Source organism: Mixophyes fleayi, chromosome 3 (genome assembly GCF_038048845.1).
Source record: "Mixophyes fleayi isolate aMixFle1 chromosome 3, aMixFle1.hap1, whole genome shotgun sequence".
In the NCBI taxonomy this organism is placed as follows: domain Eukaryota; kingdom Metazoa; phylum Chordata; class Amphibia; order Anura; family Limnodynastidae; genus Mixophyes; species Mixophyes fleayi.
The window spans coordinates 318,997,665-319,021,254 of record NC_134404.1 but is presented as its reverse complement, the minus strand read 5'-3'; the positions used below and the strand labels follow the sequence as shown (position 1 = coordinate 319,021,254).

Sequence of the window (23,590 nt, the reverse complement as noted above, 5' to 3'; positions counted from 1 at the left end):
GGAGGGGGTAGCAGTGTTCTTGTCACTTTCCAAAAATTGACTGTAAATGACTGAAAATTAATGTTATTGAGGTTAATAATAATGTAAGAACAAAAAAAAATTGATGTGATTTTAGTAAACAAAATGCGGATTTTAGAAAGAAAATATGGATTCAAAACCAAAACACGGGAGGGCAGTTTTGCCAAAATCAAAACCAACACACGAAGTTAATCCAGATCCAAATCCAAAACCAAAACATGGGGGTCAGTGAACTACTTAATACATCCCGATCTCTCGATGTAAGACATCCCTCCTGAAACATCTGAACAATGGAGCAAAAGGTGTCGTCCCAGTTAATTGAAAATCACATTTCCTCCATCAATGAAAGACTGTTTTAGACTTGATTTTTAAATTGCAATGGACCACAATGCAAATTTTAACTTGGTTATACTGGTTAGCATGTGAAGAATCTAAAAAGTATCAGACATGCATTAATTAACTAACCAGTATTTCTTCAGCTACAGTTATTAGAAAACGAAGATATCTAAAAGAGACATAAACCCTATACCCCTTGGTTTGTTTTTGTTCTCATTTTTATACAATAATTGTGGTATGTTCTAGTCTACTAAACTCTTCATGGACAGATTAATATGCCATCACCATGTCGGAAAACATACCTGGGTTCAATTATGCACCTTAATCTCTCCCTCCCTTCCCAATATCATCCTTCCTACCCTTGTCTGTGTTCCCCCGCTTGTATCCATGTTGTTTGAAAAAAGAATTAGCTGTACCAGACTTTGTTGTGAAATTGCACTAAGTTATTGTACATTACATGTTGGTTCTAACAAAAAAATATTAAATATAAAAGAAGTTGAAAACGAATACTTAAGACTTTTTATTAATTCTTCTCAATATAATAAATAAAGTTTATTATGCTTCTCTTTGGGATATATATAGATGGAGCAAGTTTAAGGTCACCAATGGCACAATCAGGCCATAGTCACAGGATTGATACCTATCTATAATATAAAAGCCTAGCGGCGTGTGTTAGTCTGTGTGTGGAAAAAAACAAAACAAGCTGCAGCACCACCGGCTGGGCGGAGTTATACACTGACCTACTAAATTCTTAGCATTATCTAATATATAAAAGTAAAAGCCTAGCGGTGTGTGTTAGTGTGTGTGTGTGTATGTAAAAAACTATTTTCTCAGAAAGGGCTCATCCAATTGACCTGAAATTTGGTATACTGACATTATTTGACAAAAAAATTAGAATAGTGAAGTCAGTTAACTTCCATCATCCCCCCTTCCCCCCGTGGGAGGGGTAGTAAATGCTAAATTTACGAGTTGAGGGGTCAAACTCATTTTCGTGAGGTAATTTTAGCTCATCAACACACATTAAAAAGGGCGCTTGCGTCGGGAAGTAACGCTCTTCCCCTGAGGAGGCCTGGGCTAGGCCCAAATGCATGACAAGAACCTTTTTAAGACCTTAAGTAGCTTGATTTGACTAGAATGCAGGAGTATCATGCACGGGTTAACTTGTAAAACATATTTATCATATCGGGCCGAGAACATTTTGTGCCTCACTTAGAAAGTTCAAAATGACCATGTTGCAGGGCAAAGTTTCCTTCAGAAGACCACTGTGCAGATCAGTGGTCTCAGAGGGCTGGAGATGCAGTCACAGGGGTAAAGAAAGGCTCCTTCCTTCCTCCCTTTCCTCCTTCCTCCCTTCCTATAAAACGAGTATAAAAAGGTGCATACACATTAAAATTTATAAAATGAAATGCTAAATAAGTTTTATTTTCAAAGAGAATATAAAAAGAAAGTAAAGATCACAGCACTGATAATTTTACGATATGCTTCTGTCTAGTTGCAGGGATCTTACAATGTCTGGATGTAAAAATGTACCAGAAAATGAAGTGAATTTACAGCTGTACCTGGCGTTTTAACAACAGTGGTAAAAACGACGTCTGTGCTTTGCTTTTGTGTTCGCTCTTTCATGCTCTCGTCTGTCACCTCCACTAAGAATGTGAACTGACTGAAGCAAGTAACACTGCGTGATGTAACTTCAAACACAGAGATTGTGTAATCATTCCGCTGTGTTCTGTGAAATCTGGACATAGCTCGTGTCTATTATCTATTTACTAAATTATTGAATAGTATATATCTATATCTATCTATCTATCTATCTATCTATCTATCTATCTATCTATCTCATACTTGCCAACCCGGGAGACTCCCGAAATTCGGGTAGGTATCCCAGACTCCCGGGAGAGCAGGCAAGTATCCCGCAAACGACAACTTGCTGTCAAAATGACGCGATTTGCGGTGAATTGCATCATTTTGGCCCCGCCCCTGCAACAAAACGGCATTTTGTCACGGAGTGGGGCCAAAATTACGCAATTCATCGCACCCCGCCCCTCCCGCCCTCCAACCACGCCTTCTGCCCGGCATCTCTCGGAATTAAGTTTTAAAAGGTTGGCAAGTATGATCTATCTAACTATATAAGAGAAGAAGTTTGTTTGTTGGCGAATACCTTCCACAGCTCTCTAGGTAAAGCTGCCAGATCTTACATAGTTATTTAGTATTGATAAAGTGAGCTATCAGGCCACATACTGAGACAAATATTGAAAACATCATTTTTTGGTTGTAAACAATTGTTTGACTGCTGGAAGGAAACCTCGGGACAACACGACATAACGACAATGCGACAAAACAACAAATGTTATTTTCTAAATAGCATTTTTGGTCTATTTACCAAATAATTTGCTAATATATAAAAAGTGCTACACATTACTAATCGGACCCGCGCAGTGAACACCGGGTGACCCTGCTGCTATATACACACACACACACACACACACACACAGATATATATATATATATATATATATATATATATATATGTATGTATATATATATATATATATATATATATATACACATACATACATATACACATATATACTCCCATTGGTCTCTGTTATCAGCACTAATAGATCTGATGCACTAATGCAGACTGAATCTAGTAGTAACTAATACTGCAATTGAGGTTAAATCCATTTTGCATAGATGTATTTGCATTGCTTTGTCTGAGTGTCACATACATTCAGCAGAGCCTTTCTACTTTGCATGAAAATCCCCATGTTTCCTATTACAAATGTGAAAATCCATTCCCCTGTTGGGGAAAGAGGTCAACCTGTTCATAAAGTAGGTAAACTCATAGCCATGTACTTTACATGACATATAGGGGCATATTCAATTAGCTGTGGAGTGCGTCCAGGAACGGACACAAAGGCTCACATTCATAGTCCTTTGAACAGATCTTGTGTGGAATTATCAGATTATAAACAGGGAAACTGATTCCTCTGCCACAGATCCTGGATCCCTGAGTCTCCACAGTTCTTTGCTGCTGACCACACAGTGCCTCACATGAAGTTCTCCAGGTCCACATAGTAAAATGCGTGGCTTACTGTGATTTACACATAATTTTTCTCATGGGGAAACTTGTCACATACTGTACACAGAAATTCTGAGTAGTGTTATTTTGATTTTAACACAGTTAGTCTGTAAGTCAGGTAAATAATGTGGGTACATGCAGCCCCTGCTAAACAAACTTTTGCAGGTATCTCTTGTACTTCTTAAACTTTTCACCCATCCATGAGTTACTTCTCACTGGAATACATTGTATGTCTGAGATACCAGGTGTCACATATATACTAATCAACAAGCTAAACTAATCCAATGCTCTTAGATATATCTTGATCAACGTAAAGGAGTTAACTGCACCAATTTATTAGATTAACATTCAACCATAAGACATCCCTTCATTTACTGGTTATACAGTTTAATCCAGAATTCTGTCATTAATGTACCTCTGAAGGGTGCACCCAAATACTTAAATATGATACAAAGGAAAAAACAAAGAAGTATATACTGAGGCACTCTGGGATTTTATTTCATATTAAAAACATCTATTTTATTGGTATGCAATAAAAATATTATTTGTTATGGATTCATACAAAGTTGCGAAATAAAAAAAAGTTAACATATAGTGATTAACTGTGTATGGTGATTAAAATGGAGAACCAGCTGCAATGACTTTGTTATCTCACAAATCTCCTATTACATAGACACCTTCATTTGTGCTATAGGGAGTTTTCTCTGCCAATATTAATGATCTAGAATATTATTTAGACTAAATTCATAAATTAGTATTAAAAAATAAAAGATAATCCTATATAGTCCTCTTGTATCTTAATACAACATTTTCATTAAAGCTTCCACCCTTAATATATATATATATATATCAAATAGCGATAATAGATACGGCCAATTGGCAGTTTATAATTTCTCTGACCACTCGATATGTTAGTTGTAGTAATCTATAGATTGGTTACAAACGAACAGATAATTATTATATCAAGTAGAATAATTTAAATCCAACCCTGCAGTTAGAGATAATAATATATTGCCAACTGCCTGATGATTATCTATAATCATAGATCATTCATGCTTAGTACCACTTTACTGAGACACTTTCTATGCCAAACAAATGGTATTAATCTATCCAGGCAGTGCAGAGACAGACTTTTATTGCTACCTGCCTATTAAATAACTAACTGTGGCCATAGAACAATCATTTGTGTGCCAGTAAGCAAGGTCACTAAGATAGTATATGTTTCAAATAAATGGCTTATTGTTTAGCCATGAATTAAAAGGTATTAGTGTATTGCTGACTGCCTAATTAAAAATATCTGTGGCCATAGATCGCTTAATTGAGGATGAGCTGATTACAGGATTATCTAACAGTCATTTTAAGAGTATAATGGCAGATCGTGAGATTGACAAAGTGAACACCGACACGCGTTTCACTTGTATGCTTTTTCAGGGCAAGACGAATGTATGAACTGACAGTTTTTTATACTATGTGAGCCAAGCCCCCATGATGACATCATTCATGACAACCAATCAGAACGTTATTTGTGTCTAAATGATTGACATAATCTAATCTAGTATTCTATTGGTTCAAGAACGATAAGGGCTTTTTTTTTAAAAGGAAAGCAAAGCTGGTTCATGTATTTCCTTATTATTGCATAGTTACTATAGCAATCGATAACAAATTTAACTATGATGTAATGACACTATTGCAAGGAGACAAAAATATTGTATTCACAGTTGAAAAATACTACATGTTATATAGGATTTATTGTTACCAAGAGGTAACAAACATGTTTCAGTTTAATGTAAGTATTGGTATAGTAATTGAACTTCCGATTCATAGCTATAAAATAAAGTGACTGGTGTCATAAAGGAGAATCCATAACTAATAAGAAGTATAATCGAGACACATTAATAATCAGAAAAATATATGCATAAAGGAGTAATTTAATAAGGTGAAAACAAAGTGATAATTATAAAGAGAAAAAAATATATACACATAAATATATTAGGGTGAAAGAACTTTACTGTAATTACTATCACAATAACCGTGATATAAATTCTATAAATTAGTGAATGTGATAAAAAAGGGTTAAGAGGTATAGACCATTATCAAAAATAATATAATATAAAAATGCAATAATGATAATGTGTCAACTATGATTATAAATTAGATAAATCATTAATAAATTGTAAGATCAAGTATGTTTGTAAAAAAGAGATTTTAAAAAAAAAATGTTTTATTTTTTTTTATCAAGAACTCTGAAGCATCTTTAATATTGTTTTATAGGTTCTAAATTTATGTTTTGCTATTTGTTGAATAATATAATGCAAAGAAACATTTTTATATTTAAGAACAACTCAATAATTTAGGGATGGCAGGATTTATGTCAAATATATGGGTGTGTTGTTAACAAACACTATCTGTTTCGTTAAATGTTCATTGCCATGGAGCAATGTGATATGTGTGTGATGTCCTGTAGGTAGATAACTGAAATGATGTTGTACTGAAGTCAAGTGTTTTATATCATTGTTGTTGAGGAGTAGCAGTGAAGTTGTAAGGAGGCACGAGAATAAATTGTTGAGAGTGGTGAGAAAAAAAACATAAAAAATAGTCAGTACAGTAAAAATAAGCGTTCTGTAGAAGAAGAAATGTTGCAGCAATAAAAATGCAAATATTGCCATATTATTATTATTATCATCATCATTCATGTATATGGTGCAGGAAATTCTGCTGCGCTGTGCAGGGTGTAAAACATAGGTAAACATTACAATACAAGTAGCATTACATGAAAAAGTGACAAAGATACAACAAGGGCAACGTAACTTACAGAAGGCAGAAACATAAAGTAACAAAATCTGAATAACAGGGTAGAGAGAAAAAAATCCTGGTGCATAGAGCAAAAGAGAATGGAGGAAAGGCAGGGTTGGGGGAGGGACAAGAGGAAAGAGGGCTCTGCTCATGAGAGTTTACATTCTAAAAGGAAGAGTTAGAAGTTGAGACTTGAGGGGTTGACATGAAAAGGGGAGGTTGGTGATGGAGGGGGCATGTGGGGAGGGGTTAGGCGGTGGACTGGACGACTTTGAGGAACAGGTGGGTTTTTAGAGAGCTTTTGAAGCATTGGAGGAAAGCATTCCAGAGGTGGGGAGCGGCACGGCATAGATGAAAGTAGGAATAATCATAATAAAAATTAAATTAAAAATAGAATTTTAAAGACAAAAATAATAAAAGACTAAGATGGAAGAATAAACAATATATATACCGAATAAAAATCAAAGTATGAGATAGATTAAAAACAAAATAAATTAAACTGAAGTAGAAATAAATAAAAAATAATTATAATAACAAATGCGAATAGAACATTTTAAGAAAAGATTAAGAAAACAATAATTAGCAGTTAGATTAAAATCTAAAGAAATAAATAAATAGAGCAGAGAAGGGATAAAGAGAGATGAAGAGGCAGAAGAGAGAATAGAGGATGGATAATACATAGTAGAAAGGCAGTGTGTAATATCTATAGCATGGGATAGAGAGAAGATGTGTGTTATTTATCTGCAATGTATTTGGATTATACATATATATGTATACATATATATATTTATATAAATATATATATATATATATATATATATATATATACATAGAGAGAGAGAGAGGGAGAGAGAGAGAGAGATATGTATGTATATATATATATATATATATATATATATATTTTAATATAATAAAATAATGAAGTTGCAAATTAAATAGTGTATATTGGAAGACATGCATGAAAGGCCCAAGGCCAGGTATGGGGTTGATTATAGAATCGTGTCTATCTACGTACAGGAAGTATAGATGGGATGAAATTGATGAATAAACTATATATCTTGTAGATAATGACTGGATGAAAAAGTGTGCAGAAATAAAATTGGGATAAAAGCATGGAATATAAGGGTATAGCACTAAAACATAGTAACAGCAACTAACTAGCAATTGAAAACTTAATCAAAATAAATGAATGTTATATTTAAAAATTAAAGAATTGTACATCCTAGTATGTAGATTGTTGAGATTATTCAATCATTGTATTTTGTTTAGGTAACTATTCCCACACCTTCACTCTTCAACTGTATTCTTTCACTTACCTCTTCTCTTTAATGTCATACTTTTCATATCAGAATAAGCCCCATTAATAAAGCACAAATGCTTCTAAGCATAATGGAAATGCTGTTTTGTTGAGTCACATGAGATATGATTACTTAAATGAGATAAAGAGTTGGGAGTCTGAGGCTTCCTGTTGTGTACGAGGGCTTGCAGTATTTTTTTTCCTGCAAGAGGAAGAAAAATATTGCGGAGGTGGAGATAGTGTGTCCCCCAATAAGCTCTCCTCCAATACTTTCAATGGGATGCATTTATAGGCACATCTTGACCAATGCACTAAAAACAATCAATCAAACACACAAAAAAAGTGATTAATGTAATACAAACAGTGCTGATTTCCTCTTATTTTCATGACTAAAATAAAACATAAATAAGCAGCATTCTAGGGAGAAAAATTTAAATGTTGCAATGAATGAAAGGCTGTGTTAATGTTAGTAGGTTGGACATTGATGTGATATTTCACTGTTTCCACCATGCACATGATCAGGTGGATAGTCAAACCCACAAGACTTAGTGAAAATTGATTTCCTACGGCAGTTCCAATAACCGGAAAGTGGAACTGCGCCTTAAAATTCACTTGTTTCGTTTCAATACCAGAATTCTATGTATACCAATATATTTTCAAATATTACTTACAGCTCTTTCAACTGGTGTTTGGCGGATAAATAGTTGCACATCCGCATATAAGATAGCAGTAGAGGTCCTCATTGTTGGTTGAGCCTAAATGAGCCTAAATCTGTGTTCCTCCCCAAGTCATATTATAGTGACATTTTACTATGTGTCCCCACATTTTCCTCTCTATTTTACTGAACCAAACATATAATTCTATTTGAAATAACCCAGATAATACTTCCATCCAGTTGTGAAAAACCTTATTTTGGCACCTAAGGCATTGTTTGAAACATCTGAGTTCTACCACCACATCAGAGCCCCATTTATCATTCCCACTATTGTCACACTATTGTCACACATTATACCAAATGTTTCCCTCATCAGTGATCCCAATATTTTAACAGCACCAGGGGCGCGCGGAGGATTTTTAAGGGGGTTTTCCCCTCCACCCCAAAGAAAAAACACACACGTTTCGGCAGCACTGTACTAAACAGCAGCTGCGGCTCTGTCAAAGAAGCATCCGCGGCGGTGCTGTATACAATACAGCGCCACCGCGGACGCTTCTTTGACAGCGCCGCGACTGCTGTATAGTACAGTGCCGCTATGTAGGGCAGTTTTTTAGTGGAGGGGAGGGGTTTCTGGAGACCCAGAAACCCCCCTGCGTGCGCCCCTGAGCACAGTAACGCTATGCAGAACCTTCTCTGGACACCAGTATTCAACAGTGTAGAGCCTAGTGACTGATTAATATTCAGTCCTGTCTGTAAAGTCTTCAATACAGACCTGAACCTCTGTGGCTAGTAGACAATACAGCAGGGGTGGGCAAACTCAGTCCTCAAGGGCTACCAACAGTTCATGTTTTTATGATTTCTGTCTGTAGAAACAGCTGGGATAATTACTGACCCAGCCAAATAGATTAACTCAGCTGTGCATGATTAAAGAAATCCTAAAAACATGAACTGGTGGTAGCCCTTGAGGACTGAGTTTGCCCACCCCTGCAATACAGACTAGATTCTCTGATGGCTAGTGGCCAATACGGACAACATTTCTGGGTGGATCATGTACAGTAATACAGATTTAATTCTCTGATCCCTAGTGTACAATATGAAGCCTATTTACGTGTGGCTAGGGTTAAATACTGTCTCTTGCAACGTATTTTGCAAATAACACGGAAGGTGGACCATTACAAAGGCAAGATAGAAATAAAGTGGCATTTTACCACAATAAAATAAAACAAAATCTTTTTAGACAAGACAAGATGAAGGTTTTTTTTTTTGTGTAGTTACCATGCTATTTTGCCAATAGACATACCTGTAGTGCAGAGGGAATTCAATTAAATTTAAACTACAACATTTTACCAGGGTCAAATGTCGGTCAGTGGAGAAGTACTTGCTCAGTGATAAATAGATAGAAATCTCTGCATAACAGCAGTGTAACTCTTGTCTTTGCCGTTCCAGAACTGGCATGACAGTCTCAAATGACACACAGGGTTTAGTTTGAGTGGATTAAACTCAGCGAGGGTCAGACACACTTCATTATAAAAAAAAAATTATGCATTATCTAGAGGGTTACCAAATCTCTGTTTTCCTTTCCCTATTTTATTATAGACTAAAGCTCTGCTTCCCAGCTGCATTTGCAATTAAGATAAACACAATTTAAATGTTTTATTGCACTGATCACAATACACAACGCACCACGTGTGCATGTGACCTTGCATGCCCTTCCCAAACATTCCACAGAATCCTCTTCCTTATACATAGCTGTGTTACAGCCTTCCTTTATCTTCTTACAAAAATAAAAAAATAAATGCAATAAAGGTACCTATACTAAAACTAAGTTAGATGACTAATAAACACGATTCAGCACGATAGAATTCTGACCCTTGGTCTTGTGCCTTTATACGGGCACAGAACATGTCATGATCTCTTATATCCTTATAATTCACAGTAAATACATTATCCAAGCCAAACGAAAATGAATATTTGCTTTGACTTACTGCAATATTTTGTTCCTCAATTTCATATTGTTAATAACTTCAGAAAGCCGAATAAAAATTGATTTAAGTACACTGAGTCATTGTGGGTGTGTTGGATTTCAGTTGCTTCTGACATTACTGCAAGTACCTATATGTCACTCACAACATGATCTGTATGTTAGTGTCATGGTTTAAATTGGGAATTAGGATTCCTGTTCGTCAGTCAGACGTGGCACCGGCGTAGATCTAATGAAGCTCCCAGATCTTTACCATGAACTACTGCAAGGTGATATGGACTTTGCTGGTGGGAGTCTGCAGCTCGCGACCCTCTCACTGCCACCTGATGTGACTAGCTGGGAAAAGATGTCAGAAGGGAGGCGCCAAATCAGTAGGAAAAAGCAGAGTCAGTTGCAAGTCAAAGGTGGAGGTCAAAAGCACAGGTTCCAAATGAGCGACAAGCCGAAGTCGGGGTCACAGGCACAGGTTCAAATTTTGAGGCAAATAAAGTCAATTCACAGAAATGGTTACAGCAGCATGATTGCAGCAAATAGCAGGGAAAGCTAGAGCAGGTGAGACCTTACACTCTGGCAGCGAGTACTATCATTTTAATAAAGGTGCAAACAGGGCATTTTCCCTTGGTCAACAACAGGGGGATAACACTAAACATTAAAAGACTATGATATCTTGCCACAATTATTGGAGACATTGATGTTCTTTTTTATTCTACGTTGTTTATACGTGTGTTTTTATATGATATTACATTTTTATTTTTACAAAGAAAAATACGTTAGAAGCCATTGTCTTTATATTCTTCTACATATGTTTTAAATTCCTGGATTAAGAACAATCCTGAAAGTCATAACAATTATCCTGGGAAAAAACATGATTATATATGTTGTGTTTTTCCTATTTAAGTAAATGATTTCACGAAGGGGTGTCAGAAGAACACAGTGTTATTTGGTTTTCAGTACACGAGGTTACTTGGATGTGTGATTTCACTACTGAGGGACAATCTCTAACATAACCCACTTATTTTGAGTTTATTTGGTTCCATGTGGTATCTTTTTGAGGAAAATATAAATCACCAGGAATACTGTACTATATTATATTATATTATGTTTTTTTCTCCCTTTATAACTACTATGGGAAGGTTTGAGGAATGAAGAATCTACAGGAATTAAGAAGATCATATAGTGAAAATATTATTTGTGGGATATATCTAAGATATATTATTATGAACTGGTTTTCATTTTCTATGTCTATATCCTTGTGAAGCAGGCAATTTTCGTTACCTTTTATTGGGAAAATGTTTAAATTGGGCCAACTGTACCTGCATTTCTGCAACAGTGCATGTATGTGTCTATGAAAACATGAATGTGTGTGTATCATTTTATGGTTAGTGTCGTACATTGTGGATGGTTAGTTTATTGATGGAGATTGGTTTGATGGGGGTGCCTTCAACATTTTGCTATAGAGTACTTTCTAAGTACACCTCTGGAAATGATCACAGATTGTTTAAGGCAATGACAGAAATGAACTGATGCCAAAGCATATCTAACGTGCGCAGCGAAGGTCACATAAAGAGAATGTGCCCATTGATGTCAGAAGAACAATGTTTTCCACTTTCCTGAACATTTATCAGCACCTGATACATTTACGATAACTCAGTTCCACCACTTCTGATAAACTTTTCTTTTTGGCAACTGAATCTTCCCACATTGATCTTCCCACTACACATCTAGCTCTTACAGTTTTTAAAAGCTTCAGCTACCTATAATGCAAAGTACAGGTAATACATTACTTAATAACAGAGCTCAATGGAAAGTTAGGTTAACACTACAACGTATTAAAACTTCACGTTTCATAGCAAGTCATTTCAATTTTGGGGTTTAGGGGTCATTTAAATAACTTGGAGTTGCACAACTCTTCATCACTGTAAGTAATAAATACCAATAAATGTATAAATAAAATGTGTAATTGGGATACAGATTGGTAGCGGTGAATAGTTCTTACTTATTGCATAGCATGAATACAGGAGTTTCAGGGTATATAATGTACATCCGTGTTGGATGTGAGAATATTGCTTTTTGCTAGCTCCTACTAGAGAATTAAAAGAAAAAAATGCAAGACAGACATATACTGACAACTTTGACTGGTGGATCCTGTTATGGAGGGTGGAGAAAAATTGCAGCAACAAATGGTAGGGAACTAGGTAACTATGAAATTTACCAGTTACAGGTAAAACGTCGGAGTCCAGAAGCGGAACTAGCAAACTGTGGGCCCCGGTGCAGGGAAGTTGCGAGGAGGGGAGGAGGAATCTGGGGCCCACAGCTCACTAGTTCTGACCCTCAGCATCTGACGTGCAACGGGCCCCGTTGTCTCCATTAGTTCCACCACTGTTGGAGTCACTTCTCGACAGGAATGCTCTCTAACAGCCAGGACATGAGCCATTCTGGTACAAGAGAGTATTTTAGGGCAGGAAGAACTAGACAGATGGTAGTTAGAACAAATTCTACAATTAGAAAGACAAAGTGGAATCTATCACCAGTATCATTTCAACATAATGGATTGTTGTCTACCTGGTGATAGGGATCGGAATGTGGTGGATCAAGTTAACAGATTATTGGGAGAGGCTGGACATAACTTTACTGCCTTGCACCGGTCTGATACAAACGAACCATAAATGGAAGATGGAGTGTCATAAAAATTCTGGGAATACTGCTGTAAGATGAAGATGACGACCTGCTATTCAAATTTTCTGCAATTCTATCAGCACCATATATCACAGCTGAAAGAAAACCTGAGCTGAATGATTTAAATGCAGTAAATTACAATCTTGATGTAAAAAGCAACTTTATCAGTTTCTAGACCAATAAACTGAATTTTTAGCAAACAACATGTAACAGTGTATTGCTGTGTATAATAAGTACAAGGAAATAAACTGAGAACCAAGATGCCTAACTTTTAAAATAAAATAAAAAAAATGATACAGCAAAGTTTTAGTAGATATATATTGGAAGGGAAAGAAACTCATTAGAGTAACAAGGATTGCAACAAAACAGTTACAAAATGGCAATAATATTGGCTTCAATAGAAGATTAGAAGTGGGTTACCAGAGAGGGAAAGTAAACTGTCAAATTGTCTGGTACAGTAACAATAAAATGCAAAGACTGAACATGTTGTTCCCTTAAAACAAAGTAAATTGGAAGTTGTTCACGTCAGATATATGGCAGGTTTATTAAGAAGATGTTTTTTTTCTGTGTAGTCAGAACTGACCCAATGCATAATAATACTGCTGCCCAAATCTAGCGGTCAAAAGACTTGGTACAAAAACTTATTCATTTGGACCATGTAGATTATATCAACTTGAGCTCAAAGAGGTTAACTTAGTTATCGCCAAACCATTACATCTAATCTTTAACAAAGATTTGAAATGAATGAAATGGTGCTCACACAATGGTGAATAGCAAATTACAGGAGTACTGCAATACTGCTTGCTTGACCCCCATCTATAGATAAGGACAGTAAGGGAATATCAAGAAAACCTTTCATCTCAAGTATCTCAATATTCTATTTTTAGATTAAATATAGTGGTCTACTTGCACATAATAATGCACAGCTTTTACCTGAAATATGGCTCAATAAATTCAATGGATGAGAAGTGGTTTGTGCTAATTTCTCAGAAAGCCTTGTGGCACACAGGTGGTTTGTGTGCATTTGTGCATTAGACTAAACGTTTATATAATCTGTTTGCCTGAAACACTGGAAAGTTTAGACGCTGAGTTTTCATCTGATGCCTGCTGTGCTCTGTGAATACTGTGGGCTAAAATGTGAGGGCATTTTTCAGCCCTCTGATACTGGCTTTATTAGGAAAAGCTATCCAAAATAGAGTCATTTACCCTAGAGAAAAGAAATTTGAGGGACTGTTGTAATCATGGTGAATACACACTCATGACCCTCTGTGGCAAGTTGTTCAGTATCAGGTGTCTGCAGAGCGTATGAGCAGTGGCCGAACTATTGTGTAGCAGGAGCAGCCGCTGCTATGGAGCTGGACTAATGAGTGGATCCATCAGGGACGCTAAGCTGCCCGGCTCTGTGTAGCTGCTGCCTGTGCTGTACTGGGGCCCTGCTCTCTCTACGGTGTTCACTCAGTTAGGTTACTGAGCTGGCACTGCAGGGAAGCCCCAGACTACACGTGAGCTGCTATTCTGAGTCTCCAACATTAAATTCTGCTCAGAGGGCAAGAGAACTCTGGGCAGGAATTGAAGTGTAGAAGTGATATACAGAGAAAGAAGTGGAGGCATCTGTTCGTCAGTTAAGGTAAGTGAGAGGAGGAGAAGGCATCACAGGGGTGTCCCTACCTGGAAACAGAGGAGGCCCCATCAAAAACTTGCTACAGGGCTCTCATAGTTCTAATTATGACACAGAGGTCATCCTTTACAGTTGGAAGAAAAGAGATTTAATCTCCAGCTGCATAAAGGGTTCTTTACATATGATCATGTTTTGAGCCAGGAAGCGGTCAGAGTAGAGTCAGGAAGGAATTTCTCCCCTCTTAGGACAGACCTGACTATGCTTTATTGAGTTTTGTGCATTCTACAGAATCACCTGTCCAAGCATTTATAGAATGACAGGTTGAAGTTTTTGGACACACAATGGACCTGATTCAAGTCTGAATGCAACCTGTACGTAAGTTGAATTTTAAAAAAGAACACAGAACTTTAGAGTAGTTTCATTATGATTAGAATCTTGGTGTATGTATGTTTTGGCTAAACACTACTTGCTGTTTGTAGACACACTGAACAGACTGCAGTATATGCACATGCATATGTACAATAAAAGCTCACATCAAAATGTATACAAAAAAAATAATATAAAATATAAGTACAACTCTTAACATTATAATCATTTGCAGAAATATTTATTTAAAAACCTGTTTCTTACATTAAATACATAAATAATGATGCTTGCAATGTATACTCTACATGCAAAACCTTTTTACTGGCTATATCACTTGTTTCAGGCATGTCTCTACTGACCATGACTGCATTAATATGCCCTTACCCTCCCCCGTTCCGCCTCTCAAGTTGTAAGCTGCCGCAACTGTCATTTGCGTTCGTACACACATTGCATTTAATTACGTTCATTGGCGTAAGTCAGTTTCTAAGTATGCACACAGCTATTTAAAGTTGCGCTACGCAAATGGACGTATGTCCGAACATGAATCAGACCCAATATGTCAATTTTTTTTTACAACTGAAATACTTAAACGACTACAGTATGTAACAATGTGCTTTAAATTATAAAACAATATTTTCCATGTATCAGAATAATTTCTAGGTCGCATCATTGGTAGCAGTGGCAGGTTAATGTACTTTATTCAAAACAATAATATCATCCATAGCAGATCATCTCTTCTGGAGGGATCTTCATCAAAGCAATCTACACACATCTACAGGAAAATTTGCTGCGGGATTACTTTGTGCTGTGTTCCCTACAAGAGAGATGGATGGTGAATGCACACAAGCAGCCTGAGCTATAGATCCGTCATAATGTTTCTGAAAATCTTTCACTCTTAATGGGCTATTTATCAATCTGTTGTGGCTGAAAAGTGGAGTTGCAATAGAGCAGGAAAGCGCACTATAGCAATCATAAAACGAGTTAGGAATATGACATTCCATGTACACTGTGTGGTTTCTATGATATTTTTTATTTAACTTCTGCAGTCCTTTCACTTTTACTCTGCTTTGCTTTACCTTTAATAGTTTCCCAGGTTCTACCATGATATGTGATGTTAGAAGAGATTTATAGGTGTCCAGCCAAGAAATGGTGATCTAGGTGTTGTGATAAAAAGCACAACTGCCGGCAGGCAGCATTGCAGCCCCTACCTATACTTAGTGTAGATTTGTAATACTCTAGGCCTGAATCATTAAGAAGAACACGGCAAATTAAAGTATTAAATTTGATCCTGGACAAACCATGTTACAATGCAAGGGGTGCAAATTAGTTTATTATTTTGCACAGAAGGAAAATACTGTCTGCTTTATCATGTAGCACACAAATACCTGCTAAAAAAAATTTGTACAATGAAAGTAAAAGTTGATCTAGTACATGCCCTACCCCAGCTATAAATCTGACCCCACATTTTATGTTTACCTCCCCCATCCAATGCAACATGGTTTTGCCCAGGTGCAAAGTTACTTCTTTTTTGACTTTGCTCTCCTTAATAACTCAGGCCCTCTGTGTTTTGCAGTTTGTTCTAGGCCGTGGCTCAAATATACAAGGCACGATTTATATGTGTAGCTGGCACTTATATTTTCGGGAACATAATATATGTATGCACCATTGTGTGTCTGTCTTTCTGGAATGTTTTTACACACCTAGTGAAAATAAAATAATATTGCTATTTCAAAGAACTATAATGAAATACAATATCCATCTAGTATTCAATACAGAAATTTTGATGAAGAATTTTCTCCATTCACAAATGACTGCCTACAAAGTAAATAGCTGCCATTCTCATATCCAGCAAGGGTTCAACATCATTGTGTCCAGCTAACGGTCAACATCATTATACCCAGCGATTCTTGTTTTCTGTACAGATTGCTTAGAAGGGGAATCAGTATTTCCCTACCCTTGGTATATAGCTTTAATCCAAGGTTAGAAATATTGCTACATTCTCCGCCCACCTTTTCAGTAATTTGCTGCACAGAGATCAATGCATTACCAGCTAAGGACTGCTCAGTGATAATCCTTATTGCCAGTCATATATTGCACAGAAGACAAAAACATTAACCAGTCACATGTTACACAGAGATATCCTCTATTGGCATCCATGATTTCACAAACCATTACATATACATTTGCCAGCCACAAATATTACTCAGAGATACCAAACCCCAATTGATAGTCATATACGGCACAAAGATTTCTCCCACTCCCCTGCCAGTCATCCATTACACAGAGATTCCCCCATTATCAGCGAGATATTGCACATGAATCCCTCCATGCCAGTCTCCCCAATATATATAGTGAACAAAGACCTTAACCTTATCCATTCTAACTCCCACAGCAACTTGTGTCTCTGGTAATATCCTTCCGACATCTCCACCATGGCCGCTGCCTGACGACGTGAAATAATGACAGAAGTGCAACCATCACCCTGGCTGACAACTGTTAGTTGCCAGTGCATGGAGGGCAAAAAGATGGCATGTGGCTGTGTGGTCCCACATGTAGGCCAGCAGGATGGCATGTGGCTGTTTGGTCACACATGTAGGCCAGCAGGATGGCATGTGGCTGAGTGGTCACACATGGAGGCCAGCAGGATGGCATGTGGCTGAGTGGTCACACATGAAGGCCAGCAGGCTGGCATGTGGCTGTGTGGTCACACATAGAGGCCAGCACGATGGCATGTGGCTGTGTGGTCGCACATGGAGGCCAGCAGGATGGCATGTGGCTGTGTGGTCGCACATGGAGGCCAGCACGATGGCATGTGGCTGTGTGGTCACACATGTAGGCCAGCAGAATGGCATGTGGCTGAGTGGTCACACATGGAGGCCAGCAGGATGGCATGTGGCTGAGTGGACACACATGAAGGCCAGCAGGCTGGCATGTGGCTGTGTGGTCGCACATAGAGGCCAGCACGATGGCATGTGGCTGTGTGGTCGCACATGGAGGCCAGCAGGATGGCATGTGGCTGAGTGGTCACACATGGAGGCCAGCAGGATGGCATGTGGCTGAGTGGTCACACATGTAGGCCAGCAGAATGGCATGTGGCTGAGTGGTCACACATGGAGGCCAGCAGGATGGCATGTGGCTGAGTGGTCACACATGTAGGCCAGCAGAATGGCATATGGCTGAGTGGTCACACATGGAGGCCAGCAGGATGGCATGTGGCTGAGTGGTCACACATGGTGGCCAGCAGGATGGCATGTGGCTGAGTGGTCACACATGTAGGCCAGCAGAATGGCATGTGGCTGAGTGGTCACACATGTAGGCCAGCAGAATGGCATATGGCTGAGTGGACACACATGAAGGCCAGCAGGATGGCATGTGGCTGTGTGGTAACACATGGAGGCCAGCAGGATGGCATGTGGCTGAGTGGTCACACATGGAGGCCAGCAGGATGGCATGTGGCTGAGTGGTCACACATGTAGGCCAGCAGAATGGCATGTGGCTGAGTGGTCACACATGGAGGCCAGCAGGATGGCATGTGGCTGAGTGGACACACATGAAGGCCAGCAGAATGGCATGTGGCTGTGTGGTCACACATGGAGGCCAGCAGGATGGCATGTGGCTGAGTGGTCACACACCTTGGAGAGCAAGCAATGGGTATACAGACTACAAAATGCTAGTCTAGAAGTTCAGCTCTATCTAATCATGTTAATCTAGCTCTGGACCTTTGTTGCTTACCCCATAACACACATCCTCCATTGTGAGTGCAGCTTCCCCTGCACTGCTACCCAGGGCTCCCACTTTAAATTTCTCCACCATCATGCACCCTCTAGGGCTAATTTACTAAGATTGCATTTAGGGGCAATGTTGCACTAAACCACATCAATCAGCATGTAGATTTTATCTGCATAGTGAAAGTTAGGTACTGAAAGCAACAGTCTGATTGGGCCTGAATCATTAAGGAGAGCAAGTGCAAATCTAAAAGCAATTTAGCAAATGAGCCCATCCATCTGGCCAAGATATCACAATTATTATATTAGTTATTGTAACTTCATCTTAGTCCTTGAAGATCGATTGATGAAACCAAACAAATCAAGAAATAAAATTAACCTTGCTTTTAAAATATTTTTTATTTAAGTACTCGAAATCCACATGTGTGATTTTGCATGTCAAGGTAAAATCATTAACTTGTTTATCCCGTTAATTGTTTTATCAGCTTTCACCTACAGGCACACCATGCTTTTTATAGAATCATTATGCAAATGACAATATTATTTTCCTGTGCCCAGTGGGTCACAAAACAAAGATAGAGTAGGAATGCGCTGTGTTGAACAGGGCGTTAACAAGGCAATAAATAAAACTATGGATAATCACTCGGAAAAAGAAGAATCCATTATTGATAGTGCGTAATATATTGCATGACTGTGTATTGTATTGCCCTCTAATGTGTTATACTGTCACTTAATCCATGTTGCAGCCAATGAACAGTACAATGTTCGTTCTTTGTGATAGTGCTAATGATCTAAACTCCGCTGCTGTAGTGATCTATCTCTCCCATACTGTATGTGTCAGTCATGTGCTGCGTACAGTGTAGCTGACCATATGCTCAACATTTTGAAAGTGTACACAATGTCACAAAACCTCGGCAGCTCACATGTCAATGCACTTCACAGTTTAACACAATTGGAACTTGGCACACAGAGTTCTCGGTGCATTCTGCTTTGAGATATTAACAAGAATAATAATCATGCCATGAGGTAGACATATGGTGCCATAACAATTAATGATCCTGAAGCCATCTACATTTTTAAGAGCTATTTATGTGGTCAGTGTAGTTTTACTGCACTGTCTGTATGGCCCATTTCATTGAAAATATCTGAACAAGCTAAAAAGTTATAGAAAAAAGGTCATATATTTTCTCAGTATTTATTGTTTGTGACATAAAAAAGGGAAGTTATTGTTTGCCACCAGAGGTGTAGGAACGAAAATTTTCATGTGGGGGCAAAAGGCCAATGACTACTACGGGGATTGTAGCCCCTTTTTTTTTGCGTTTGGTATCTCGTTTTACGACAGTTTGTCACGAACATCCCAGACTGTCTCAGACACAGCAATCTGAATGGCTGGTTGTGATTGGTGTACCTTAGTTACTTAACAATGAATACACCTTTTCTGCCACCACAAAGGATTTACTCTGGCGTCCTTACGTTCACCAACACCACTTATCAATGTTTCACACTTAAATCAAATACACATGTAGCATGAGCCTCCTTGGGCTTCGTAACTTCACAAAAAATCATGGAGAATACGCTAGATTAAAATATGTTTAATCTGAAAAATATTTCCAAGGCTTTAATTTACAAAAAGGTAATAAACAGATAACCAATAAATTGCACAAATAAGTTTAAAAAAATAAAATAAGAAATGAAAACCAGAGTCCCTACTAAGTTCAGGAGCTGGCGTGTGAGGAGTACACATTGAGAAGAATGGCACATTTCAGTCGTGATAGACCCCCTCAAAGAAATGAACACTGTACTACTGACACAAGTGATTTTTAAACCATTTCTTGTTTGCTCTTCACCCCCCACCTTAGGAATTTTATTTTCACCTAAGTTAGATGGATGCCCAAAATGACACAGGGCTTTTGAAGTAAATGATGGATGTCCTGAGACCTGGCATTTTCTCAAGACCTGAGTTCTCACCTCTGCTTGTTCAGCCTGGCTAAGTCTAACTCCTCTGCATACACAAACTACACAGAGATTTTATCTGTCTCCTGGCCTGGCTATTTTCAAAAGACCATTGACACTTGCCTAGATCAGACTCAGGTCAGTTTCCCAAATACACTTTGAAAGGTTACATAAAATATTCACAGTGTTATCCATAAAATCATCAGAAAATATACTACATTTCGTCACACAGTTGTAACAGTGACTGTAGATATACAAAGACTCCCAATCATAATTTCATTTTTGTCAGTGACTCAGGGGTTGGCCAAAAATGTATTCATAGATTATTAAATGAATATTATTATTAATATTAATTACCAATTAGTACAATAGCTGTTAGAAAGATAGATACTTTCAATTGTTCATCTTAAAAATTTTCATTTTTTCATAGTCATTAACCTTGATTTTATTCAGATTCCATTGACAGACTAATCTCATTTGATTGGGAGTATTTTTAAATCTATAGTCACTGCCTTACTTGTGATGGTATATAATATAAATTTATATTGCTATATCTCATGTTTGTTACTGGACGCACAACACGAGATTCAGGGTAAACGTAAAGTGAATGTTCATCATCAATACAAGTTATTTATTAAATGTTTATGAATGCAATACTTAGAGTTTTTAAATAATTAAACAAATCAATCGATCTGTATTAAATCTAGATTAAGGCAAACTACATTAAAGAACATTTGATAGTTATACTAAGACCATCTATCATTTAAAAAGTTTCAAAAGTTAAGACTAGATACCATTACTTCAGAAAGTAGCAGGAAGACTTTTGTGTAGAAGTTCATGGGGGGGGGTGGTGGGCAAAACACAGTCTTTGCCCCCCCCAGAAGAAATAATGTGGGGGCAACCGCCCCCTCTGCCCTCCTGGTTCCTACACCCCTGTTTGCCATCAGTGGAGCAAGGGCACAGGCAGGAACTGACCTCCTCAAAAATATTGTAGATATTCAAGACATTGCCAGCTATACATATTTTATAGCATAAATAAAAAAATGGGTATTTATTATTGAGTTGTTGAAACAGGAAAATACTGTGAAAATCTCTAATGAGATTAGTAAACCAAGTCATTATTAAAATTAAAGGGGGTACCCTCTAGAAGAAAACTTATGAGCTTCTTAGTAGGACAATTTTAAACATAATTATGATCATTTGTACTCAGGGGGAAAAAGTTTTCATCTTCTGTTTGAGACACAAACTAAATTTAATCTGCGTGAGTTAAGGTGCTAATTTGTTTTTTAAAATGCAGTATATAATGAACATTTAACATCCCACACTTTTACTTATGATTACGGATATTAGATGTATTTGTAAATGTATCAGAGGATTTTGTTTCATGAAATGCAGGAATGTACATACTTATGACAGGCCGATCCGGCCCTCACATCACCTGACCCAGTCAGTGGGTCATGTCTATATGTCTGGCTTGTAATGCTTCTCCCTCTGCCCCCATTATCTGTTCTCTTTGTTCCCGGCACACTCACCAATACTCTGTTATCAGGAAGGGGCGCACAATGATTGGTGAGTAAGTGAAAGTGCCACCATGCTCCTTGTATTAATGCATGTAAGAGCATGCCTGTGGCACCAGGAGGCGCTAGAGAGAGGGAAGGGTTATTCTGCAAGGTCCGTTTGGCTTTCTTGTTGGCTCCTGCCATTACCCTGCACAATTCCCCAGTCACTGGCATGCTCCTCATTACACTGACGCAATAGAAGGTGACTTGGAGGACAAAGGCTGAGGGGAGAGAATAATTAAGTCATTATAATTAAATTATAAATTGTATCTACTCCAGCTGCCCATTCATTCTGCCTTTTACGTGGAGGAACTCCCCTTACTCCATGGCTGAACCACCCCTGGCTTATAGGTAACTATATGGATCAGTCTATAACCTTTAAATTAATGCTGTGAGTAGACTGCCTCTAGCTCTCTGCTGTAACAGGTGGCCCTGATGTTGGTATAGGCATGAATGGTGGCCAGAGTGAAAGTGTTAGAAATGGGCTTGCAAAACGATTACAGTTCTTCCAGTAAGATTCCCATTGTGAAAGAAAATAAATGATATTTAATATTGCTTTGTGCAACTGAAAAGCAATGGCGCAGTGGCTCCATACCGGTCCTTATAACCAAATGGAAACTAAGGCAATAAGGTTTGCAAGTGTTGTGGCCTGGCGTGTTGCTAGTCCTTCAGTGTTGTGGAGACAATTATTATTAATTAAAAAAAAAGGCATTTGTTGAAACAAAAGAAACAAAAGATTATATAGTTTAAATATTATATTACAGTACCATTGTTTTTTATTAGTTATCAGAACATTTCTGTGACACCCTACAAAATCATAGAGTATTTTAAAAACTCGCTAGAACCAGCCATATAGCCTGTTCCATGACACCATTGACTTGTATGGACTATAAGAACTGCTCTCTTAGCAGTTTTAGTATATGGCATATACTACAGTAGATTTTTATTTTACTTGTCCAAAATTGAGATAGATAGATTGATAGATAGATAGATTGATAGATAGATAGATAGATAGATAGATAGATAGATAGATAGATATTGCTGCAACACATCTAGTCAGAAATCCACAAAAAAGCCCATTAATATCTGAACTCCTAGGGGTATATTTACTAAACTGCGGGTTTGAAACAGTGGAGATGTTGCCTATAGCAACCAATCAGAATCTAGTTTTCATTTATTTAGTGCATTCTACAAAATGACAGCTAGAATCTAATTGGTTGCTATAGGCAACATCTCCAACTTTTTCAAACCCGCAGTTTAGTAAATATACCCCCTAGAGGCTGTGGGTCGAAAGAGATACTCAGGTTGGGGTGAGAATTTACTTAACCACAGGAGGTCGAGGATCAAAATGGTTTTTAAGGCTTGAAATATATATAAATACTTACATTTAATTAATCTTTGTGTTTGAGTCATACTCATATAGCCTGTACTACAAACACTTTGCTAATTAAGCTTTGTGAATTACATTGACAATTGCTAAATTAAATTTAAAGTTAAAGGGCTGAGATATAACCAGTGACTCTATTTTTTT

General features: G+C 37.6%; 1 protein-coding gene across 3 annotated transcripts in view; it reads right to left on the bottom strand.

The window, feature by feature from the left end:
- KCNK12 (potassium two pore domain channel subfamily K member 12) overlaps positions 1-23,590 on the bottom strand; it is a 148,870-nt gene that overhangs the window by 122,807 nt on the left and 2,473 nt on the right. The gene's annotated exons all lie outside the window — the stretch shown is intronic.